Source organism: Amblyomma mixtum, chromosome 5, assembly GCF_055824585.1.
Source record: "Amblyomma mixtum isolate Tamu chromosome 5, ASM5582458v1, whole genome shotgun sequence".
NCBI classification, from domain to species: domain Eukaryota; kingdom Metazoa; phylum Arthropoda; class Arachnida; order Ixodida; family Ixodidae; genus Amblyomma; species Amblyomma mixtum.
The window spans coordinates 132,322,177-132,349,046 of NC_143016.1; the positions used below are offsets into that span (position 1 = coordinate 132,322,177).

At 44.4% G+C, this 26,870-nt stretch overlaps 1 pseudogene; it reads right to left on the reverse strand.

Annotated features, from left to right (window-relative positions):
• Nucleotides 1-428: 428 nt before the first annotated feature.
• LOC149343738 (uncharacterized) lies at nucleotides 429-26,429 on the reverse strand (annotated as a pseudogene).
• Between the last annotated feature and the right edge of the window lie 441 nt (nucleotides 26,430-26,870).

The window sequence follows — 26,870 nt, forward strand, 5'->3', positions numbered from 1 at the left end:
CGCTTTTCCGCTTGCCACTAACGTTTCATGTACCGCGAGTTATTGCTTTATCTAAAGCTTTGCACGGCCAGACATTGCTTTTCCGCTTACCACTATAACTTTTTATGTGTCACGTATTAATCCTTTATCTAAAGCTTTGCAAGGCCTAACTGTATGCTTAGGGAGAGGGGCACCAGTCAGCAGCGTAGACTTCCCATCCGCTTTCATCCTTCCTAAATATGTGAAAGGTTCCCAGCTTTTAGTGAATATTGTGAGTGTGCTCTTGAGACAACCATATCACCTCAGTATTTGACAAATAAAACCGAGTCTAAGGTCTCTATTAAATATTTAGGAACAAAAGAGCAGCTTTGGAAAGGATTGCAGAAACTCTCATGGGAGAAATATAGACAGCTAACACATTTGTTTTGTCAGAATAAACACCCATCCAGACTAGTTCAGATCAACTTTATTGAACGTTTTTGAAAGCCATAATGAAATCAAATGATTCCTAATTGTTTTCTGGTTTTCTTTTCTCCTGTTTTATAAGGGATATCGAAAGTGCTATCACTTATTTCTGTTGAATGAGCAGCGCTGAGAGACGAAGGAATATATTAAGCCTAGTTAAAGAAGTCAATGTTTTCTTTCTTCTCTGCGGCATCCGCGACCTTGTTCAACAACTGGGCGACTGTTCTAAGGCGTTGAACGGTGACAGCGTCCTTCGTTGCAGCAGAGTCTTCGGCGGAATAGAAAGTCGACTGCGATGCAGCGGACTGCTGCAGCCACTTTCCAAGTTGCTCCATAACCCACCCAAGGCGTCCCTTCCAGTACTCCTCGGTTGCGTCATCTGCGAAGTATAAAACGGATATTGAGACAACTTTGAAAATTGCGGCTATCGAAGACACCAATCCAACAACCTTTCATCTGAGATGCTTCATACCGATAGGACAAGGGCAGTCACGGACAAAACAATAAGGTCCATGCTTCGTCGGTCAGTCTTATAGCGCATTACCTAGCGAAATTTAGTGAATGGTTGATACATATCAAATAAACTTTACTTTTGCGCAGACACAAAAAGCGGCACACAAAATTCTATTCCTGTTATGCAATGCTAGAGTGTTTTGAACGCCGAAGCATGGTCTACATTGCTTTGTACGCGACTGTACTTCCAGTGGTTCGGGTAAGCGTTTCTTTCGGGACAAGCTCAGTGGTAAATTTGTTAGTAAGGTTGCGCAAAACAGAGAAATACAAGAATGGTATCACGTTGGAAGCACCGAGCAGCAGGTTACAGAAATATTAGAGTACCTTGCAAATTCAAACGAAGGGTCATTCATTTGTAAGAGCAATATCTAAGAGGTTGAACGCTGTAAACCTTACTTTTTGCGCCCAACGTACACTCATTTGGGTTCTGGTGACGCGCACTAAGTCAAGTTCATCGTCGTCTTTATCATCAGCAGGACTACGCACACTAGAGGCCTCTGCAGTGGTTCTCCTGTTAACCCTGCCCTGTGACTGCTACGGCCATATTATCCCCACGCAATTCTTAATCTCATCTGCCCAACTGACTTTCCGCTGCCTCCTGCTACACTTGCTTTCTTGTTGAATCCATTGTGTAATCCTTAAAGACCATCAGTTATCTTACTTCAGCATTAAACAATCAATCTCTTGGCCATTCGTGTTAATGACAGTGAGAGGGAATCGTAGGTTATCATACACGAGCTTGTGCCTTAAACTTGGAGCTATGAAACTATAAGGCGCCTAATATTTCCATAAACCTATATTAAAAATTTGGCGCCGGTAGGTATGGCACGCTCATTATTAATGTCATCGTACAGTAATGTCGGCCACATCTTGAGCAAGCAAACCAGAGCCAAAGGTTTAAAAAGCTGCGTGCGCTTTAAAATGGTTTGTTACTCATCAGCGTTTTGTTTACAGAAGTCACACGTGATTTTAAAGATAGGGGTTTCTATTGAGCCACATTGCTGCGCTTTTACAGTGGACGTCTCAAACTTGTAAGACAAGGAGACGTGAGGATGATAGTCACATCACCCCCCAGAAGCTTCGAATGTTAGGTAATTGTGCACTGTTAAAAAGGCTTTCAAAGATTTCAACATTCACCCAGAACATGTGAGAACTCTGCTTATAGCGTTAATTCTGTAGCCAGCACAGTGTGAGATAAATATATATCAGCAACGATTTCCCAAATTTCTCGCGCCCTTGGAGCGCTAGAGCAGAACATTTTAATTCTGGGCTCTATATTTTTTTTTGTGTTGCCAGAAAAAAATCTGAGATTAACAAGGGGTCCTTTTCATTGCAGCTTTCAGTATTTTATACAAGAATGGTATTTTAATAAATGCTAAGCGGAACGTATGTTTTACCTGCTTTATTTTGACCAGCCACTGCCAGGCTAAACACGCGACCAAAATACCAAGAATTTTTTTTTTGCCATAGATGTCAGTAATCCTTTCAGAGTGTTTTATGCCCTCTGGCTCACATCATAAAAGTTACCTACCCTGTTGTTCTGTCTCCCTAGGGTACCTGCAACGAAGAAATAAAAATTAGATCAGTGTTTCCCTACTGGCGGCCGTTTGTGCATCAAGTGTGCTGCTTCGGATAAGATTTTAGATGGCTCAAATCAAAATTCCTTTTCGATACTCACTGCGGGCTTGCATCTGAAATACAAGAAGAGAGAGATTGATGTCAACTATGGAATTTTTTCTGAAAATAGCATCGGACAACTGAGCTGCAAACTTACACGATGCGCTGACTGCGAGCAACACAAGCAGGAGTGGCACCAGGAACTTCATTTTGAAGTCGATTTCTAATGGAGGACAAAATGTAGAAATGCGAGGAGTGTTTGAAACGGTATTTCTGAATATTTAGCCACATGCACATTTTCTGTCTTTATCAAGCATAATTGGAGTGTCTCCGTCGCTTCCCCTGTTTAGGCTCTCATGCAAAAAAGTGTTCTCCTCTCGCCTCTAAATTTCACTCTTGTAATTGCAGCGAATAGACTTTTAAGAAAGAAACTGTTTAAGGCTGTCTACTTTCTATTTTAATCTGGTTCAGAAAGCATGTAAAACACATTTTCTTGCAAACACGAAGACACCTAATCCTCGTGACGTGATCATAGGTACAGCAGGCACTCTTGAAAGTTGGGAAGATTGTAGTGCTTCTCTCAGACTGAGTATAGTCGCAGATTGCTCTTTCCCCTTCCATAATCCTAATAATCTCTCTCTTTTTTGTCCCTTAAGGAACGGAGTCAATTTCAAGAGAAGGCAAGCGTACAAGGGGGTGGCAAATAGTTAGTTGTGCGTATCAGGTTAAGAAGTTCGCAGAGATTCGGTGGCAGAAGTTGGCAAAGGACAGTGTTAATAGGAGAGACGTAGGAGAGGCCTTTTCCCTGCAGTGAGAGTAGTCAGGCTGATGATGATGAGTTCAGTTGTCTGTGATCACGCGAAAATAGAGACAAGCCAACAGAACGAGTATCGTATCTCCTTGTTGATCTGGTCTTTCATTTCTTTGAACTTTTATCGAGATGTTATGAATATTTTCTCATTTGGGCTCATCTGAAGCGTAATCACTGCACTTACAGGCTCTTTCATTGTTACGTGCGGAGAGCTAACACATAAAAGGATTACTCCCTCATGCTCAAAAGAATTTGTTTATTGTAAAGAAAAGTGAACAGCAAAACATAGTGCCGCAGATCCGAGCATTCAGAAGATCCTCCGGCTTCAACTTGTAGTATGTTTTAAAATAATTTTAAAAGCTCAATGCGAGCCATTTTCACTGGACGCCATACAAGAAACTCAGCGTAAAGAAAGAATGAAAAAAAAGCCGTACCTGTAGCAGACGACGATTCGACTCGAATACCACACCAGTGGCCCTAGTTCCACATATATATATACGCATGCTTCCCTCTTGCTTTCGACCCTCCTCAGGTAAGGCGACGTGGCAACATACGCCCACAGCAGCACACACTGCATTTCAATATCAGCATATGAGTACATTCTGCCGTACAAAGAGGGCAAGATATCATTGTCATCCGCACAGAACTTTCACTCTAATCGGCAGCTGAACAATCCAAGGGCATATAAAGGTGCCTTCCTGTGCCCTTAATTCTCTCTACATCGACAGCTGATACCCACAATGAGGAGAGGGGAGTGTGCGCAGGCTAAATCTTGGCAGTACGCTTACCAATTGTCTACTTCAAGGGTGTTCGAGGAAAAATTTGGGGGAGTAGGCTAAATGCAGTTCTTCTCACTACTGACAAAAACCCGGCTTAGAATGCGGGACGTGAGCTTATCTCTTTTATTGTGCGCGATAGCGGCTATTAAGAGATTTTTTTGGAGAGCCGACCAGAGTACTAGCTTGGCCTACATTTGAAAAAAAAAAACGCTGCTAAATTTAGGAGAAGTGTTTCACGTATTCTAAGACAAAACCTTTCCGTTGAATTGGGCTTAGAACAGGACGCAGATACCAAAGAATTCATGTTTTTGTTTGTTTATTTAAAAGTTCCATTTAATGTCGAAATAGAGCATCATTATCAACACATATATTTAAATATAGGCAGCGCATTAAATCTAAAAAAACTATGTTAAATGCTCATATAAGTCGATCAGAGAGGTTTAAAATCTTGTTGGGAGCAAGTCATGAGTATGAAGTTAAGAAAACCTTGATAATTTGCAATCAGGTTCCCCGAGAAAATTTTTAGCAGCAACATTTCGGAACATTTCTACTCATTAAGCTATTCGCTTTTTCGAAATATGGGTGAAAAACACAGACAATTATTCAAACCACTAAATTGTAATAATACGAACATTTACAATGACGTAAAAGCACTACGGGAGATATTCTATTCAGAACGACGAGTGTCGATTAACTTAGAATCTATGAGGCCCAAGAGGATTAAGTTAACATGCTGAACGGAATAGAGCACTGAACGGCCTGGTATCAAGATTCAATTCAGAGTGCTGTGATTTCGCGATATGCAGTTTTCGCATCTCGTTCGCTTCAATAAATATTGTTCATGCGTCTAAAGTTCATGCAACGCAGCCGCGCTTTGCGATCACATTTTAGAGTTATTGTGGGCAAGCTTTTGGAGAAAAATAGGGCATGAATGCCGCATTTCCAGCAAGCGTTGACATATTGCTCGTCTGTGGTTTTACAAAAATTGTTGCGGGCAAAAATAGGAAACTGTTTGTTAAATATCGATTTGTTTATTGTTTGTGGCTGTTCAAGGTGCTGGAGTCCTTTGATTTGGTATTGCGCACAAGTCACCGTCACCGCACAAAGTAAAGCAAAGTATATTTTTGCTGTTACCGACAATTTAGGAAGTTTTAGCCGTGGTACTAACTTTTCTACATTAGCCTCTTAACCTTGGTACGTAAGATAGTATATGTTTGTCATTTATTTCTTCAATCGCTTTATAAGTTACATAATGAAGCGGTAAGCGGGCGCTACCGACAGCTGTATGAAACTTTTGTTGTAGGTTAAATCTGATGGCTCAGTTTTTTGTTCCTATGTTGGAGTTTATTCTCAAGTGAAAAATACACTATTCCGCAAACATTTTACACCTAAATTTTAATCATTTTTTTAACACCAGTCCGATTCAATCTCGGTACGTTGGTGATATGGTGATATGATGAGTAGCTTGATCAAATGCCATAGTTTTGTTTCGCTTCTTTTATATTTTCAGTGTTCTTCTTTGTGCGATAGAATTCCACTCTTGGTCGCGATGAAGCCTAACCTAATATTCTAGCGATCAATCCAGGGTCTCCTTACGACCTAGATAAATTCCACCTTCCGCCACCGTAGTTTGGTCGCGTGAATGGGTGGTAGGAGAAACAGTCCTCTTCCATTTTTGTTTTGCTAGCTTACATGACCTCTTCGTTCAGTGAAAATAGCTTTATTCCCATTAGAAAGTAGGTCATAAATGCATGCGAGACACAATTGACCTTGATATACACCGAAAGGCGCAACCGTGTCCACCTTCCATGCCAAACATTGAAACTCAGAGAAGAGCAAAACATTTGGAAATAATTCACACTGCGCACCAGTCTTTGGGCCATTAAATTGTTTCCGTCCGAAGAAAAAATTTTAGTGCGGTCGGCCACTTACTTCACTTCGCCGATACCAAAAAATTCCCTAACTTGTTTCCAAATTTAACTCATCTGCTTCTGTAAAGTGAAGTCTAAAGCTATCAATAGAAGTCAAGGATGAATAGAAGTCACTTACGACAGTTCGATGCACCTCACTTGTGACCCGCAAGAGTGCAAAATGATCTAAGAATTTACAAACAGTTCGATTGATGTGTTTTATTGCTTGTAAGCGACTAAGGCTATGAGAGATGCAGTAGGGAAGGGCTCCGGAAATTTCGACCACCTGGGCTTCTTTAACGCGCTCTGATATCGCACAGTACACGGGCCTCTAGAATTTCTCCTCCAAAGAATTTCAACCGCCGCTGCCGGTATTGAACCCGCGTCTTTCGCGTCAGCAGCCGAGCAACATAACCACTGAGCCACCGCGGCGGCAGTTCAAGAAGTGCCACAAAAACATAATCTAAGGATCCAATGGCTGAGAATACTTTACAAATCGCGGTAGAAGAGTAGTGAAACAAATATGCGGGGAGGGCTGCCACTTGGAATGTTGGTAAGAGTTCATGATAGAAAATACTGTCCACGAAGGCCATACAAAACGTCCATGCGGTGTGCTTCGCTGTGTTCCGCTTTCGTATGCCTATTTCCATCGCGATAGAGAAGCGCGGAGGTCGTCTGAATTAGATACCGGCATTTGAGTCAAGCACACATGAGGAAATTAGCCCCTGTCTAATACTAAGCTATCTTACTGTGGAGCCACGTCAGGCATTTCAATTAGAATTCGTAGACCTTAACAAAAAAAAACACAAAAAACGTTATTTTCATCCAAGGAGATCTATTGCAAACAAGCTTTTGCCTTTCAGGAAGAGGCACGCAGTCTTTTCGTGGAACGCATGCGTAGACCATGTGATGTGTGGCAATTCTTTTGTAGTAGTCCTGATATAGTTGACTGTCGGTGACGCAAATCGGTATCAGTGCTCATAAGTGGCCGGAATCTTACCCTTCTCTTCGGTTTACCGGGCATTTTTTTTCAGTGAGGAAATGCTCGGAATAAATTTATGGTGCTGATTATGTCACCATTCCTCGTTTAATTTAATGCTTCTCAATTTTCCAAGCATTTGTATTGCATCCTTACTTGTTTTGATGTAAGCAATCATGCATAAATCTTCTAAAACCATGAACAAAAACTCTGTTTAGTCTTGGGTGACACTGAGTATTACTGCTTGTGTGTTTTTAACACAGTTGTCTCATGTTACCAGGGTTACTCTTTATAGGCCAACATGATTAAGACCAACTTGACGTTTGCCAATCAGAGAAAACGTCGTGGCTTAGGGATTGATCTACAGAGCTCTACCTAGAGGAAAACAAGCAAAACAACACTATAGCAGCCGGTAACGTATTCAGGAATGCGAGAAAAGTTCCCAAAGCCACAAATGGGTTCTGACGGACGCCACAGTTGAAGATGAAACTACTACACTTCCTAGTGTAATGGTTCTTAATCAGTGGCTACCACATGCGGTTTTTTAAAGTGTCATGACACGGCACAGAACTCCGGTGTTTGACATTCTGCGGACACCAATGCGATGCATCCACTACATGGTACTTTGTATTTGCCATCGCTGGATCAGTGATTTTTGGCATGAGTATGAATGGGTGTGGCACAACAAGCCAACCTAGCACTTTTCCCCGAAGCGCACACCTTTATTTGACCCGTTTTTGTCCCATAATCGCAGATGTATGAATTCGAAGAAGTCACGGCGCTTATCGCCGATAATTTCGCTTTACATGTATACGCCCACTGCGATTACGAATGGTCCTTAAGTGGTATCATTGTTCGCGTAGTTGATATGCTAGGCTTGCTGCGTACTACTAAAACACAGATTGGGGCTAGCAAAGGGTAAGCGGTGTTTCGCAGTACCTGCTTTCTATTCCCAAAGCACTGGGCGGTTGTTGGAAGAGGTAGGTAAAAGTAGTAGTAAACGGAAAGATTGTGTAATAGTTCAGAACTAAGGTTAAATAATCAAAGGTTACGAATTCCCTTGGCCCAAGTCTCGAATTCTGATATTTATAAATTTCTACGCTCTGATGATCCCGCCTTGTATGTAGGTGTGGGAAATAAGTCATATTTTAGGGACTTTATGCACATGAGCAAGAAAATACAGCTTCGTGCCCAAAGAGATTTCGTTAGCAAATTCGGCGTTTTGCCACCCTCCCTCTCATTCATTCTCCTACGCGATAGAAAATAGCTCCTATAAGCCTCGAAGCTAGAGACTTAAATATCTAGCTCAAGGGTTTCAAATCTTTAGTTAAAACAAAACAATTCGAACTTGCAGCTCGGCGTCCTGCACTCTGATGAAAAAACTCCATACCAATGTGTTCCGTAGCAGCCAACCTATTCATAAAACACGTGGTAGCGCTTTGTGCATAAAACTCGCACGCCAGTTTCACAGCAATAGCAGTGCTTTTATTTCGCTGTTGTTTCATGGCGTCTCTCGCTATGAAAACAGCAAAACCCTATGGACTAATCCACGGTACTCATGGGCTACCACAATGCAGAAATGGACGCATTCTGCGCCTTTTCGTTACTATTCAAACACAGCAAACTTGCCCCTGAGCAAACTTAATTCTTGCGTTTTGTAGTGCTTTTGTTTTGTGTCTTCGCCCAGAACGGCGATCAAATCATAAATGAAGTTCGTTCAAGAGAGACCTGCAGACGTTACTGTACAAGAAGATTGCCACTTCTCTGCTGTTGCGCGCTGCTTACCAAGACAATTCTGCTGTTTCTTCGCGGCCGCACTAGCTCTGGGCTGCTGTTGCTTCATTCTAACGCTTGTGGTACCGGTGACATTTACCCATGAACCTCTTTTGACACCTTCTAGCTCTTTCATCTTCTTGTTTCGTTGTTTCGTAAAAACAGCGAACTTCTTTTAGTGTGCCAGCATTCATAGCCGCCATTCCCCGCAATTACTGTGGTGGCTATGTTTGTCTGAAGCCTGCCTACTGGTTTGCGGGCAACGTGCCCAGTTGTATGTGTGCATATACGAGGTCTGTTAGAAAAGTATCCGACCTTTTGCCGAAGAAAAAAACTGGCGTAACTTTAGCGTTGGAAACCTAATCACCTTCAAAGTAGTCTTCTTGGGACTCCACATACTTCCCCCAGCTGTGCTGCCATTGATAGAAGTATTCCGAAAAGGCCCCTTTCGGAATGGAGTTGAGCTCAGCTGTCGTTGCAGCCTTAATGTCCTCTCTTGTCTGAAATCGCGCTCCTTTCAATGGCCTCTTGAATTTGGGAAACAGCCAGAAGTCACATGAGGCCATATCAGGCGAGTAAAGAATCTGTTGAACTACAGCAGTCTAGTTTTTCGCGAAAAAAGTGTGAATTTAGTGCGAGGAATGTGCAGGAGCATTGTCGTGATGGATGCGCCAATTTTCTGATGACCTCAACTTCGGCCTCTTGCGCCGCACAGCACCACGCAGGCGACGGAGGACATCCGTGTAGTATTCTTTTGGTCAATGTTTAACCTGTTGAGTGCGTACGCGTGGTGTGCCACACAGAGAGTCAAAAAAAAAAGCAGTCAGCATCACTCTGGCATTGCTGCGCACTTGGCGGGCCTTCTTTGGTCTTGGTGACGTGGAATGCCGCTATTGTGACGACTGGCATTTGGTTTCCGGGTCGTACCTCTACACCCAAGACTCATCACCAGCGATTATGGTGTTGATGAAGTCGGGGTCACTGTTTGTGGAATCCAGCATATCCTGTGAGACTTCAACAAGAAGCTGCTTTTGCTCCACCGTGAGCAGCTTCGGCACGAATTTCGCCGCATCTCTCTCCATGGCCAAATCTTCGGTGATAATGGAATGTGCAGAAAAATTGGTGATGTCCACCTCTTCCGCAATTTCTCGGATAGTCACACGATGGTCCCGCGTCAACACAGCGTTCACTTCGGCAATGACGTGGTCATTTCGGCATGTTGATGGCCGACCGGAGCTCGTCTCTCTCTGCACTGATGTTCGGCCGTCTTTAAACCAATTGTACCACTTCTTAATCTGTGTGCTGCTCATAGCATTGTCACCGAAAGCCGTCTGAATATTCCGAATAGTTTCCACTTAGCTGTCGCCGAGTTTTTGGCAAAATTTGATGCAGTAGCGCTGCTCCTGTCGCTGCGCCATTTTCCTTGCAATAAAAAACAGACGAGAGCACTGCGCACTGCCTCATTCAAACGCTGCGTCCCAGCGACTTATGCTATCGGCAGGCAGGAAAACATTTGTGCATGCGCGCGAAGGTTCGATGTAGGCTGGTGCAAGCGTGCTTGCTTCAAATCCATGAGGTGTTCGTAAAAAAAAATAAACTCGGATACTTTTATAACAGACCTCGTATATACCGGGCGCTTTACGCACGGCAAACTGCTCCCCGCTGCAAGAGGCAGTTCAGTTAATGATTTGTCGCAAGAGGGTGTGTGGCTGCATCTCACAATCCCCGCCGATACCAGCAGCTTCCATAGCAGGGCAGTGGCGGATCTATTACTGCTGCACCACTGCGCTGGTAGTGGCACGACGACTCCTATCAATGAATGGAAATCATGGAATGACCAATGCGGCATATATCTGAAAATCGGAACCGAAGCAAAAAACGGAATTCTCGGCAAATTAATTCGCCTTTTTCCCAGCTATGCAAATCGAGTCATTTTTTTAATCCTGATTTAAATTCCTGCGATTCACTAATAAATCGTGGTTCATATGTGTTTGCGAAACTTGGTTATGCTTGTAGTCTGCTGCTCGCTGCGTTTCTGCCATTAAGCCGCTAGTTCCGAACACTGAACGCAAAATAGTTACAAGAGAAAACGCCTCCTAGAAGCATGTACAGGTTTGTCGTGGTGCTTTGTTGTCTGGAGTCGCTTTCTTTAGAAGGACATCACATGGTTGCTTAAGTCAAGGCGGGAATTTGGGCCTGTTGGTTATCCATGAAACAGCTAGCGCAGGAAACGCGATGACAGAAAGAAGACACACCACGAGCGCTACTAACAACAAGGTTTTATTGCAGCGGTGCAATAAATAGGTATTTGCATCCACAAACAAACAGAAAACAAAGAACCGCAAACGTGGCAGTCAAAAGTTAGGAGCTATCTAAGAACGCTATCTGTTTAGCCAGAAAACTGACAGAGGGAGTACTAACACAATCAGTGCCTCTTTTGCTAATTGCGAAGGCTTCTATAATTCCAGAAGAGGGGAAATACGGGCTGGTTGGTACATGTTTTACGAATTGGAAAAACAGCGCAATCAAAGACGAGACACAAGAGAAGGACAAAACACCAGCGCTGGTGTTCTGTCCTTCTCTTGTGTCTCGTCTTTGATTGCGCCGTTTTTCCAATTCGTAAAGCTTCTATAATTTCTCGCGTGAGCTGAGTTGAACACTATGATACCTCAAGACCTTGCAATGACGCAGGTCTGGCTCACACGCGCCTTCTTGGCAATCACGCCAGTACAGTGCGAGGCTGCTCTTGGAGGCCGGCGGTCTTAAGAACTCAGCCCGCTCCCTCAGGCGTTCATTGTGCGTCCGTCCACACGAGCTGCAATTGCGATGGCCTGTCCTATTATTGCTGCGTTGGCAATCTTGGCATTCTGATGAGGGCCTCGGCCTGGGCACTAACGTGCTCTTTGAGGCGGCGTGCTCTCATGCGGTCATTAACACACCGGCAGGTTTGGCCAATGTAAGACCGGCCACATCAGAGCGGAATGTCATATAACATGCCTTCCTCACATGGTAAAAAACGGGTCCGGTGCTTTTTTTTACATTACACCTCCTTATGTTCAACTCCGTTTACTAGTTGGAATAATCCAGGCAGGTTGTGCGGTGAAGAAAACACCACTCTAACTGCAAACCTTGCGCCAATCTTCATCAGCTTGTGCGCAAACGCGGGGACGTAGGGAAGCACCAGCAGAGGACCTTTTTCTTTTTCTTTTGTGGTCAGTGTATCACGCAATTCGCTCAAAATCTTTTCACAGAGGCTGCGAAGAAAGTGCTCAGGGAATCCTGCCGACCTAAGTCGGACTAGCAGTGCATCAAAGCTGGCTTTCAGTTAATCAGAGATCTGTTGTGGGCATTTCTCATGGCAATGATGATTATGCCACGCTTATCTAGTTTGGAGTGAGCAGAGTGGTAAGACGCGAAGCCTTTCTTGGAACGGGGCTCTTGGCAGCTCCACCTGGGCAGATACTTGCAGAAATCACTATCGCAGCTGAAGGTGGACGATCCTCTCTTAGTAGAAGTCCTCAGGTTGTTTGGAGGTTATTGGAAGAGCTGGGAATTCCAGGAAGACCTTATACCTTCTCTACTGATGTTAAGGAACTGCTCGCTTCCGCAAAACCTTCAATATCAAGTGGTGAGCGATAGTATCGACTCGTTTGGTTGCATCAAGTTCCAGAACACTTGCGGCACCAGCGTGAACAGCTTCCTTTAACTACTATCCTTTTACCTGCAGTACACGATCATAAGCTTCAATGGGTCTGTGTTCAGAAAAGGGTGTCTTAATCGGACCGTGTCTAGACACGCTCCGATTCCGGCTAGCTAGCCGGAATCTGGAGCGACCTCCTCCTAGCCGACTTCGACCGAAAGCTTGAAGCTGCTTTCTAGGCGCTTCCCTTCGCCATGGTATTCAGGTTTGTGGATGATTTCTTGGTCATTTTCAAACCTTGCAATGATGATGCAGCAGCTTATGTCTCGCATGCACTGCACATTTTCAACAGCCCACTCAGTGCTTTTTATTTAACCCATGAGCTTCCTGAAAATACCGAACGACGTTTTTTCGACTTAGTACTGATGATCAAGGACTACCATATGTGTTGGAGGTATGCGCCCCGTGAAAAGAAAGGCTTCGCGCCTTGCCACTCCGCTCACTCCAAGCTAGTTAAGGGTGGTATAGCCATTACTGCCATGAAAAATGCCCTCAACAGATCTTGTCGCCATGAACTGAAAGCTAGCTTTGATGCCCAGCTAGTCCGGCTCAGATCGGCCTGATTCCCCGAGCACATTTTCGCAGCCTGTCTGAAAAGATTTTCAGTGAATTGTGTGATAGACTGACCACAAAAGAAAAAGAAAAAGGTCCGCTGCTGGTGCTTCCCTATGTCCACGCGTTTGCGCACAAGCTGATGAAGATTGGCGCAAGATTTGCCGTTCGAGTGGTGTTTTCTGCACCGCACAATCTGCCTGGATTATGCCAACTAGTAAACGGAGGTGAACGTAAGGAGGTGGAATGTCAAAAAAAGCCCCATATTCGTTTTGTACCGTGTGAGGAAGGTGTGGTACATGACAGTCCGCTCTCATAAGGCCGGTCGTACATTGGTCAAACCGGCCGTTGTGTTAATGACCGCATCAAAGAGCACGCCGCCTCGATGAGGTCGTTGGTGCCCAAGCTCAGCCCCGCACCCGAATGCCGAGGTTGCCAACTCAGCAATAATAGGACAAGCCATCGAAACTGTAGCACGTGTGGACGGACGCAGAATGAACGCCTGAGGGATCGGGCTGAGTTCTTAAGATTTTCGGCCCCCAAGAGCAACCTCACGCTGCAGTGCCGTGATAGCCATGAAGGTGCGTGTGAGCCAGACCTGCGTCATTGCAAGGTCTAGAAGAATCATAGGGTTCAACTCACGCGAGGAATTACAGAAGCCTTCGCAATCAGCAAAAGAAGCACAGATTATGTTAGTGCTGCCTTTGTCAGTTTGCAGGCTAGAGAGCTAGCCTTCTTAAATAGCTCTTAATTTTGACTGCCACGTTCGCGGTTCTTTGTTTTTCGTTTATTTGTGTATGCGAACTTCCTATTTATTCCCTCACTGCAATAAATCCTTGTTGTCCCGTTTCCTGCGCCAGCTGTTTTCACGGTTCCTAAAATCTGCGTAGATAGTTTTTGCATGGGGAACATTATTTCACAGCGAGAAATACCGAGTTGACGAAAAAAATTGCTTCCCAGTTCAAAGCCTCGCAAACGCTCCCCTTTGCGCATTCAGGGGTCTTTTGCTGATTGTCTAGAGTCACCTATATATATTTCAGCTGTATTTTATTCTTTTTTTTTTTCACTTTATAGGCGTGTTATATGGATTAAGTGAGGAAAATTTGTAGATACTGTCCGGCGACGATGTAGACGTAAAACGCAATCCTGCATGAAAACGCAAAGCGTCTAATAAAGCATGGCAGGTTCCTAGCATGTGGAATGTGACATAACAATATTGGAAAGCTGGGAGCTAGATAGCGCGCCTATCTTATCGATGGAGCAGGTGCGTCAGTGTGCAGAAGTACTCGATCGCTGATAGGTGTTTTATCAGAGTGCACAAAGCGCCGGAGTGCAAATTGCACTCGGGATCCATGCTGAAGCTGTGCGCAATTTGCGATTTTACACGACGCACTTAAAATTTCAGTGCATTTACGTTTAGTACGAAAGGTATTCGTTAATATTCATTGCTTAGAACATTTCATTTACAAGTATCCTCTATTTATTAATGAAAATGTTTATTTACCCAGTAAAGTCTTCGCATGTTGAGTAAACGTGTAAATGTATCAGAAATAAGATAGTTTTTTCACACGTGTCACGCCATGTGAAGGGCTGTGAATTCATTATGACCACGTAAGTGAATTTAAAACGCTACAAAAGTTTGAATGCTGTGCCGCTATTACCTCTTTATATATTCGAATACTTCTATGTTGCTCCAACAGGCAGTTCAGTCAAGGAAGCATAGAGAGGCACTAAAAATAGGCTCCTAATTTGTGTCAAAGTTGGAGTTATAGAAAACATAGGCACAACGCGACACACATTGAAATTGAAAGACCCCAGCACCAGTTGAACTATATAATTAAATACGAATGCACAAAATATGCAAGATACTAGAAATTACAAGGGCTGGCTAAGTATGCATGAAAACTACCCATGAGCTGAAGCCTGCATGGATTCGGCAAGCAGAAAATTGAACTTGCTGATAGTGCGTGAAATAAAAAAGAATATAAGAAAAGAAAAGTAAGCGCAATTCTCCCTTGCCAATAGATAGCTGTATCGGCTCTTGAAAACCTCTGAAACGAATCCTGATCAAAATATATTTTAGTAAGAAGGATGCCCTGCAAAAATGCTACGCGGAATCATGCACGGCGTGAATATACCTGTAGGTCGGACCATTTAGGTCAGCGTTTAATATCATAAATGCTGCTTGGGAATTTGGAATATCCTCTTACGTGATGCATGGTCCGATTATGAACGCTTTTCAGGCTGGTGTGAGATCTAGCGCGGAAGGAGGAGGTCCTACACGATGGAAGCGTATTCGAGGATACGCTTAACGTTGGCTATGTTGACAGTTTGTTTGAAATTTTTTGACCTTTGGTTAAAGTTTCTCTTCAAAGAGTTAAGGCCATCCTCTCGGGTAAGTACGAGATGTGGCGATTCCATGCTCTACTATAGACATTGAGATCCTTATCTGATCCCTCACCGTCGGCACGAAATGAAGTTGCGCAGTGGTGCGGCTATCTCTGGATACCTTTGCACAACAATGTATTTGTCCTTTGTTGCAACGCTTCTCAACGCGTGACCTGCGGTCGCACCACAATCACGAGCCGTTCACGTGACTAACATACAAGTGCTATTCACTCATTCAGAGGCGTCGGGCATCTCCCCGGTGGCATTCGCATTATATGTCCATTTTTTCATTTATGGTCAGTGATAGGGTGTAAATAACGTTCCTTTGTTTTACGCTTACTATCTGTTCGCAATTACTGGCTCACCCAAAGATGTTCCTGCTGCGGGAATGGTCAAGAAGCAAATTCTACCTCAGACTGTAAAAGTCATGTGACCTTGATACTGAAACACAACAACTTATAAATGTTGTGCTTACAAGGAACAACAAAAATCGATAGATAAGAACGACTTCCGGACCGTACTTTAGGAGCACGACTGTTCCTTCTGTGCACCCATCTCTTGCTCTACATTCCGTGGTTCTTTCATTGTTCTGTTGGGAGTACACGAACATTATGATGATCAAGATGATGCAGCTATAAACCACCGGACGAATGGGAGGCGGTTACGCTTATTGAAGCTTTCATCGATGCATCCAACAAATAAGCGTGAAAAATGAAAATCAGAAAAGATTTTAGAACTAATGCAACGTTAAATTACATGAAATGAAAGTTGATAGAATGGCAAGACATAAGAGCTTAAATTAAGGGTCGCACGCCGCGGTTTGAGTCCGTATTCCTGAACGAAAAGCGGACAGTGCATGCACTTTCTTTTAGCTCGAAAGGCAAGAGGTACACTACATTGAAACGAATTATATGCTCCTATGAATCACATTGCTATAGTAGGAAAGGTGCCAGTCATAGGCTGCCTGCGTACAGATTTGGGCGAGCAATGAAAGAACCACTGTTCAAATGTCTGAACAGCTTTGTCGTTCAATCGATGGGCGAGTCATGTTAGGTATTGTACGTCACAGATCTGCGGGTATTGAAGGCACATGCGCAGCAACGTATATACATGCTCTGTTCTGAAAGTAGTAGGACTGGTTTTTTCCTGGGCGAACGGGCGGACGAGAGGTGCTCTGCGCGTGCAGGATCGTTGAAGGGAGATATTGGGAATGCTGGGGAAAATCGGCAGTCGGCTCTCGGCCGTTAAAAAGAGGAGGTCGCTTGTACTGTGAACTCCTGTCGAAACGTCTCGTCACGCAGAATCGTCGAGCGTTTACTGGATCAGCGATACGCGATCAAATTTTGAGTAAATCTTAGTAAAACGGGCAAAGAGACTCACAACATGATTAAGGAAGCCTACGGTGACGCTTACATGGGTAGATCAGGCGTTTTTGATAGGCACAAGCTTTTCCGAGAAGGTAAGGAAAGAGTGGAGGAAGACGACCGCTTCAGACGCCCTTCGACCAGCAAGACCAACGAAAATGTGTAGCGAGGGAAACATTTACTTAAAAGTTACCGTAGAATGAGTATCAGAAAGATTGCTGATGACTTGAGCATTCCTCAAACCCAAGTTTTTGGGATCGTGACAGAAAACTTATCCATGAGGAAAGCGTGCGCGAAGTTGGTGCCGGGAGTGTTGTCAGAGGAGGAAAAGGCCAACCGGTAGGATCTTCTTCGTCATCTGAATGAGGACCCCGATTTTTTGTCCAGCACAAGGCGGTAACGCTGTCTCAGCCCCCCTACAGCCTCGACTTGGCCCTGCCAGACTTTTTTCTATTCCCGAGAATAAAGTCGACGCTCGAGGGGAAACATCACGGATAGGTAGAGGTGGTTCAACAGGCCGTGACGAGAGAGCTCAACAGCATTCCGGTCCAGGCGTTCCTGGAGGCGTACGAAAACTGTAAAACTCATTAGCAGCAGTGAGTAGGTGCGGAAGGGTGCTACCTTGAAAAATTGTAACCGTTTGTACTATTCTCTTGAATAAATTTTGTTTAAAAAAATGAGTCCTACTACTTTCAGAACAGACCATGTATGCCTGCTAGCGAAACACCACAGTAACCCATGAAATGAACGCCGTACGAGAATACCCTCCAGTTCTCCGTTCGAGGCGGTTAATGTGGTCGTCGAAGTATTTATGCACGGACTTGTATTATTGCAACTTCACGGATAGTGGAAGGGGTGTCAAGGCGATTTGTATTTACTGGGACAGGATGCACACAGTCAATAGCTGGCAAACCTATGAGTCATTGGGTTTATTCAAGGCGCCGCGTGTACCCTGTGCTCTCAAAAATATTACATTAGTCAGTGATGCTCGGTGTGAAAAAGAATGGAATCGCACATAAGGTTCATAAGCATTTATGTTCTGTCAGAACCAGTGCGGATATCATCTCTACATTGGGTGTGCCAGGGCAGTAGCACGCACGAAGTTAATGAGCCTATTCTACGATGTTCGTAGCCGAGCTTCAGTTTGACGTTGGAACGGCGACGAATCAACAAGGTTTCGGCTGCACAGCTTAAATGCTTCCGCCAGTAGAGAAAAGATCTTCCTGGCTTTACAATGAGTAAAAGCCTGTCCTGGTATTAGGCTCCTTTAGTATGAAATGCTTGGCAAAATGTGTCATTGAACCCAACATCTGTGGATTCAAACGGGTCTGCGCGCGCTGTTTCACCATGGCGCTAATTGGCCTAACTTCTCTTGTGTCATTAGTTGAGAGGTAGAGGCGGTGTATAACAACGTTGCTAATTATTCAGCAGAAATTTATCGTTTAAAATGTTCATTGTACGGCAAGCCTGGTAATATTTAATGATAACTTCTGATGAAAGAAAATAAATAGTGAGCACCTTTATCTTCTCTTTTAAGGCAAAACAAGCCATTCAAGAATTCAAAGCAAGGAATTCCCTAAAGCAAGCCTATTTTTTGAAATTTCCAACGTTGCAATAGGGTTCAAGATACCGGAGGTAAGATACCGGAGGTGAAAAAGGGGTTCGCGAACAAACTTTATGTTGTTTTATCATGTCATTCCAAGTGGTGTCGTCAAAGAAGGCACATTCCCTTCTGTTTCATATAGCGCACCAATTGCTGAAGAATTTCCTGTATTGAAAATTCAAACCACGCCATTAAAAATATACATTGCTGGCAAGCTAACATAACTAGCATTCAAATGTGCTTTTTTCAGTTCCTGTAGCTCAAAGCAAAATGGCGATTTCGACATCACAAAACCCCGTTCCACGTCGGCGTTGGTGGCCTACCGTTTCGCAGTGAAATTTTGCGGCCTTAAACCATAACATAAAGACGTGGTTGCTAGAGTAAATTATTCATATTTTGTTGCGTTTTAATACGGAAATAAGAATCGCTGTTGATAGTATCTCGCCTCAACAGATCGCAAAATAGCTTCTTTCACCGAAGAGAAAAATTTACTGCATGGTTTAGACCACCTCGTGGAATTCAACGCAGCTATTGCTTCCAAAGCTGGCATCGCCTTACAGCGATGCCGGCGCTGTCATGGAGAAAACATTGCAGGTTCTGTTGGCAGGTTAACAGTAGTATGTACTGGCAACTTTCAACACTAATTATTACATATTCGGGATAACAAATCGCTGCCATGTTGCTAATGTAGTTGTAACGAGCAAGTCTCATTACTCAGCTATTTTCTAATGTGATGTTTTAGATACCCAGTACCTTCTTGACATGCCACAACCTCGAAAGGTGGACCCAGGTTCAAAACTAAAATCCTGAGTGTGTCTTCATCATCTTCAGCCTCACTATCCCCACTGCAACGCAGAGGCCTGTCCCATGTCTATCCAATTAAATGTGTCCTTTGCCAGCTGCGGCCACCGTAACCCCGCAAACTCAATTTCGCCCGCCCATCAAACTTGTTGCCACCCCCAGATACGCTTGCCTTCTCTTGAAATCCACTCCATTACCCTCAAGGACCAGCGGTTATACTTGTTATGTTGTTGTTGTCCTCTAGACAATGGCGCGTATCCTGCCTTCGCATTGCATGCCCTGCCCAAGCTCATTGCTTCCTCTTCATTTCGACTTGGATGTCATGAACATGCGTTTATTCTCTCAGCCCCCTGCCCACTTCTGGTCTCTAACGCTACATCTAACATTTTTCTTTCTATAGCACGCTGCGTTGTCTTTAAGCTGAACCTTTTTCGTTAGCCTCCACATTTCTGCCCCCTAGGTGAGCACGGGTAAGATACGGCTGTTTTATACTTTCACCTTGAGGTACACCTGTAAACTGGCCTTCATGACCTGACAGAACAGCTATATGCGCTCCACCTCCTTCTTATTCTTTATTTCCCTCTCATGATTCCGATCAGCGGGTCACTATCTGCCCTAATCAGACGCATTCCTTTACCACTTCCAGCAACTCACTATCAATTGCCAACTGCTGTTCCCTTGCTAGACTGTTGAACAATACTTTGAATCTCTGCATGTTTTGCTCTGCACTAATGTGTTTCGTATTTATTGACAAAAAATGTACGTGGTAAGAATAACGTCGGTCTTTTAACATGAACCTGCTAGATGTGCATTATGTTGTAAACGAACTGATTAACATATGATATTCAACGAGTCACAGTGAGTCGGCAGACTTTAGTGAAGTGTTATTCAGCGTCAGTGTTTCTAACTGTTTGAATCCTTCATTTTATTTAACCCATATAAGTTCGAATCCGCGATCTCATGTGCCGGAAGGAGAGCACGCCCTTCTTGGCTTATGAGCACCACTCAACCATTCACTCAAAGGTGACACTTGAGTTCAGCCTCGTTGGCAATGCGATGGCGAAATTCAGCGAAGCTTCGCTCTTTCGATGTAGCAAGCAGTTAAGAAACGCGGCAAGAAAATTACTTGTTTGTATTAGATGTTTATCTTACCAAAGTGACTCAGACCATGAGGGACGCCGCTGTGGAGAACTCGACATGATTTCGAGCACCTGGGGTTCTTTAATGAAAGTTGATATCGTACAGTACACGAACGTTCAGCATTTCGCATTCATCGAACTGCGACCGCCGCGGCCAGGATCCAGCCCACTTATTCAAGATCAGCAACCGAGCGCCACAGCCACTGAGTCACCGCGCTGGCTCTGCAAGAAAAAAAAAAACATTTTGAGGAACAAGAAGAGGCGCTATAGACAGCAAAAGGTAACAAGCATTTTTAAGGAACTGTACTTACTACGCTGAATGTTTCTCCACCACGTACCGCCTCTTCGAACCAGCACGGGCCTTTAAAAACCTACATCAGTTTACACCAACTTCAAAACATTCCATGGGTTTAGCGCAGGAGGCGCTAGTCGTATAGTAATAATACTACTTACGCTGAAGTTGAAATGGCTCTCTGCAGGAAGTGTCAGAAAGAATATTCTTGGAGGCTACTTGGTGTAAGATTGTCGAATTTCTAGCGCAGAAAGACGAAGACAAAACAAAACAAGTGAAGACAAAGCGCTACTAACTCACTTTTTATAGAAAGAATACTGCTTTTACATAGCAGTCATTCATAACAACAAAAGGAAATGACCATAGTTTAGTTTATTAGTTTATGGGGTTTTAACGTCCCAAAGCGACTAAGGCTATGAGAGACGCCATAGTAGAGGGCTCCGGAAATTTCGACCACCTGGGGTTCTTTAACGTGCACTGACATCGCACAGTACACGGGCCTCGAATTTCTCCTCCAAAGAAATTCAACCGCCACGGCCGGGATCGAACCCGCGTCTTTCGGGACAGGAGCCGAGCACCATAGCAGCCACTGAGCCACCGCGGCGGCCGAAATGACCATAGAAACTGAATATATCTCCTTGTTTTTCTTGTCCGCCTCGGGCATAAAACTGGGTGAACTGCGCTGTACTTATGTCCAAGATATCCGATATCTTTTTCTATGAGCGATATTAAAGGTTTACTGACTCATTTGTTCCCGGAACATTGAATTTATTGCTTCAAATATTTCCCTTCCTAGCTGCTTTTCAGATCTGCGCAGATATCTCTCGAATGCTTCCTCAGCTTCTCATTCGGACACCTTCCCATGTGACCTACGTGCCGTTTACCGCAAACCAGCCGAAAGGAATAAGCTACTTCTTCGTTGGAGGCTGCAAAGCGCTGCTGGAGTCGCTTAGAGCAAGCGATTGTTGCGACCTCAGCTTTATCCATCTTAGAGATTGTGGACAGTTCCTCAGGCGCACAAAAAAAGATTAACACCTGCACTTTTGCCAATTTTATTCAGGTTGTGCGAGATCCGGTAATATTACGGTATAACCGGAGCCTTCTTTCTTTGATTTTCATGAACCTCATTCAGCTTACTCGCTTGTACTGTTTTTCTTAGCATTTCTAGGCAAATGACGTCAACACGGATGGGTGGTATCTTACGCTCGACAGGCGCTCCACCTGGTTGACAAATCTTACATCCTGCGCGATGCAGGAAGGATACGTATAGTGAGGTGGTAAAGCACGATTGATTTGAGCCCAATTCCTCCGTTGGCTCTTTTAGAGTGTGCAGATTGGAAAGGGAGAAAGGGTGTGTTTTCTACGGGCTCAAAAACCCAACAAACGTGTCGGGTTTAAAAATGTAGTCTGTATGTTCAATCCTCATGAAATGTAATTTTATGGTCATTAATGACTCGTTCCAATGGTTTAAGAGGTTTTGAAAATGCTTACACGAGTAGAAAAACATTTTTTTGTCAAACTCAAGAAAAACAATAAAATCATCAACAAATCTAAACTTTTTGAACGTTAGTGTTTTGAAAACAACTATGAACGACTTTGTCACACGCTGATACAAAAGACGTCAGTGACACATGGCGCTAGGCACGAACAGATACATATTCCGTCTTTTTGTATGGTAGAGGTATTGTACCACTGCGTAGTTGTACATACACCTCAGATACATGGGAAGTAACTCAGTGAAGTTCTGTTCCATACACTTATCAGAAGCTTTTCTTTGGGCATAGAATACTATAAGTGCTTAATATCAACAGAGAAGGCTAGCATACGTCGAGTGTATTGTATAATCTCTTGCCGAATGTTACGGCTGTTTCTATGCATGATATATGTTGATATAATAAAGCATTTCTGTTATGCAAAGGTGTCAGTACCACCACCTAAACTGTATAGTTAGCAGCACGTTTTTTTAATGACACATTCACCAACTACAGCGCGGTAGTCCATCAAGTCATATAATCTTGCCCGCCGCCGGTCTGCTATGAGCGCTTTCTTACGGTATAGCTGTTAAATTTATGCTGCCAGCTTTGCAACTTGGTTGTCTATGTCATCCTGTCGGCTTGTGCAGTCTTCTAGTTTTGGAAACTCTTTGGCAGCACACAGCGGCTTCATCAACTTTCTGTTTTGCTCAGACGGGAGTGCTGAAGCATAAGTGGACTTATGCTACGCATATTCTATGTGTGGCTTCATGTCTTCTGTCGTCTCATCATACAGCTCCTGTGATAGAACAGGAAACCTGTTGCGCACTGTTGACTGCAACGTGCAGTTCCGTCGCCCTTCTTCTGCTAGTTTACCAACACCGATGAAGAATCTTGTCACCGTACGTACGTACGTACGGAATTTCGACCTTGTGCCGTTGCCTAAGAACCCGTTACTACCCGAACTTACCCGATTTGCACGCATAAGCTTGGGTAAGTTCTGAGGAGCTTGACGCTACCTGCGCAAGAGGTTGTTCGGGAACAGCAGCATGGGTGGCACAATTCTTAAGGCGGCTGTGATAGAAATAGCCACCTGCCAGAGGAGTGGCGCATCACCGCTCTGTAGTGGTATGACTTGCCGCCATCTGACCAATTAATTCTGCACATATGGGTGCCCCTATGCTATAAAAATTCGTAATCACCACTACTAAAGACATCGCGCCATACCTTCGAGGCCAAATTTAAGTATCCCCTCCAAATGATGAATGAACGCTTGCTTTTGCATGTCTACTCGTTTTAACTGCGTTAAGCCTCTACAATTGTTTTTCTTTAGGTACTTTGATGAAGTAATCTCACGGTCGTTTGACTTACATATCCCGCATTTGTACTTCGGCTGAACTGTTTCGGTTAAATAAAATCTGGGCTGACTGCATTAGGGAAAACTTTTTGCGGTGTCCCTCTCAGGAACATCTGCAGCAGTGCTCTGTTCGAGGCATGTACTGTTAGGGGCGTACAATGCATTCCTTACAGTAAAATCTCTCTGGGAGAGTCTCTGGTCATTGCATACTAACGAGAAAGAGGCCGTTGTTCCTATTGCAACATGCGACAAACACTGTATGTGCTGGTGGTATCGCATCTCTTGCTCCGTCTCCGGGGAATCGGTTAAATCCAGGTCATACAGGACATACCTCTGCAAAATATTCGGCGGGTGAAGCAGGGATCTGTGCTACTTTAAACATTTCCCGTTCGTCCTCTTCTGAGACCAAGTGTACAGTGACGCTATTAGACCTCCTGTGACTCGCCTGTAGCGCTGTGTCATTTTCCGGTCGACGGTTCTGGTGTGTATCTTGGTAAAATCAAATTGAACTATTCCCCTGATATTAACAGGGGAGGAATGCTTGAGGCAAGGAGTAGGGTAAGCGGCAGCTTGCTTATCTGACGCGCCGCTTACCTTCTTTTCTGTTGATGCTTCGACTGGAGGCCCTAAACCTTTGACCAGTCCCGGTTCCCGTTGGAAGGAATCAGTAGATGCTTGTTGTTGCACCTGCAGAGCCTGCGATACCTCTGTGTTTACGTAGAATGGCACTGCACTGGCGCTGGCTTCCATGTCGCTCTGCGACAGGTTCTGGCTCTAGGGGTTGACTCATGACCCCAGCCGGAGTCGATCAAGGGAGGACCCGATCCTGCGGTCTTCGTCCCGCTCTCAGAGATCGTTCCGACGACCCGAGGGTCCCTTATGTTCTCTATACTTGACGCCTCATCAGCTCGAAGGCTCAGCACGGCCCCAGTACGCCTCACAGCACAGCCACGTGTACTTTTGGCAGCTCCGACCTGATGGATCGAGTAATCGGTTGTCTTCTTGCCACGGGTGGCTTGGCTGACCTTAAGATTCTTGTTTAGCACCTTTATAGCCGTTGAGAGACACGGGCCAAACAAAGACTCGAATACTTGAGGAGCACAGAGGAGCCATGGCGCAGAGCGAAACGTCTTCTTACTCTTAGGTCAGGGATTCGCTCCAAGACACTCGTACATCATAGAAGCTTGCTTCAGAAAACACCCTCTGGTGTCGATTCTTCTCCCCGATTACTTGACCTTCACAACCGATAAACGCCCTCTTCCCAGTAAAAGATGCATTTTCGTGATTATAACGCGGCAATCTCTCTACACTGGCAAACTTCAATTTTCCTTCTGTGCTCTTTCAGAAAAAAATTTCCTTCTGTGCTCTCTCAGAAAGAGTATCCCTTTTATTTTTGTGTGTAGATTAAAAAGTGTGTCCGGCATAGGTACCTCCTATATACCTTTAATAATTCTGCTATGGCCGGGGTTATTTAAAGTTTTATGATGTATTTCATATCTGAGTGCGAATAGAGAGAAGTCTACCTTTTACGTTTTTTTTAAGGTGTTGAAACTCTGCATTACTCCACACATAAAACAGTACCCAATATTATTTCAAGCACATGACATGCAAAGAATGTATATGCTTAGAGATGGGTATAAGGTGGAACCAGGTAAGTAGAAAGTATTGAGGAAAGTTTTGTGGATGTAAGAAAAGAACATTAGCGCAACCAAGACGGACACAAGAGAGGACCACACAGGACTAGCGCTAAACTTCATCTAACTTTGTTCACTAACAGCGCAGCAAATATAAGGAAAACCAGGAACATGCCGACAGATAATAAGGGAGTGATTACTCATTGACGTCCACCCGAGCGCAGCCATACGGCCACAAAGGAAAGCTATACAGCTTTCACAGAAACTTCGTAGTTAAAGAAAACACTGTTTCCACTTCGAGTTATAGATCAATTCGCTCTCGCCCTACCATAAGCTTGCCGTCCCGGTTAGCTCAATTGGTAGAGCGACTGCTCCGGTGTGGCGGTGGTCCCGGGTTCGAACCCCGGACCAGGACGAATTTTTCTTTAACTACGAAGTTTCTGTGAAAGCTGTATAGCTTTCCTTTGTGGCCGTATGGCTGCGCTCGGGTGGACGTCAATGAGTAATTACTCCCTTATTACAAATCTACTCCACCTTGGGGGATTCCCCTAAAATATTTGGTCATGCCGACAGATACCAGTTTCCACACCACACTATCTACAGAACCGTTCAAGATACGCCATCTCCGATTTGTAGAGGTTCACTGACGTATCGCTAACACACGATACACCTCTCTTCCTTATATGATATGCTTCCAATAGTTCCCTCGCCCTTGTGTCTTTGCTTTTACCTAAAATCTTTATCTCATGAAACCGTGGTTGGCACTTTCTGCAAAACTTGCATCTTGCCTGTGGCAAATGTTCTGCCGCTCGAGGGCATTCATAACACTCAGCGCAGTGCTGAGAAAGGTGTGCACCACTTACGTCTTTCACTGACCGGGCGTGCTCACCTGCCCTTTCATTAATGCACCGCCCTGTTTGGCCCACATAGGCCTTCCCGCATGACAGCGGTATTTCGTATACCACCCCGATGCAGCAATTCACGAACTTCTTCGCATGTCTGGTGCGGTACCCACTCTTGTCTTTGCTCGCGATGCGCGCGCAGAGCTGTGCCAGCTTGCGTGGGGCCGAGAATACAACCGGTACGCCATGTTTGTTGGCCACTTTTATCAAGTGGTGGGCTACGTTGTGCACATATGGCACTACTTCAGGTTTCACAGCCGCTTTTCTGTTGTAATATGGCTGCTGCATCTTGACGGCTTTCATCTTGTTCAACAGGGCTTCAGCAACCGCTGTGATGATTGTGCCAGGAAATCCTGCCGAACGTAATCTTTCCACCTCCTTGTCAAAGCTCGCTTGCATGGAATGACAACACGATTTCATGAGAGCCGATTCCAGGCAAAGCTTGGCAATAGCGCGTTTCACAGTTTTTGTTTGGGCCGAAACATACGGTAGTAGCTCCTTCTGTGCTCGCGTTGCATATTGCCAACAAGAATGACCTTCACCCACAGTGATGTTGATGTCTAAAAACTGTAGAAAACCCACCACAGGCAGTTCATGCGTGAACCTCAATCCCCCTCCCATTTCTTTAAAAGTATTTAACACAGAGCTCACGGCGTCTGTGTACGTCAATTCATTCTGCTTTTTAATAACTACTAGGAAATCGTCAACATACCTAAAAACCATTAGTACCCCCTTTGACAAGCAGGTGGAAAGATTACGTTCGGCAGGATTTCCTGGCACAATCATCACAGGGGTTGCTGAAGCCCTGTTGAACAAGATGAAAGCCGTCAAGTTGCAGCA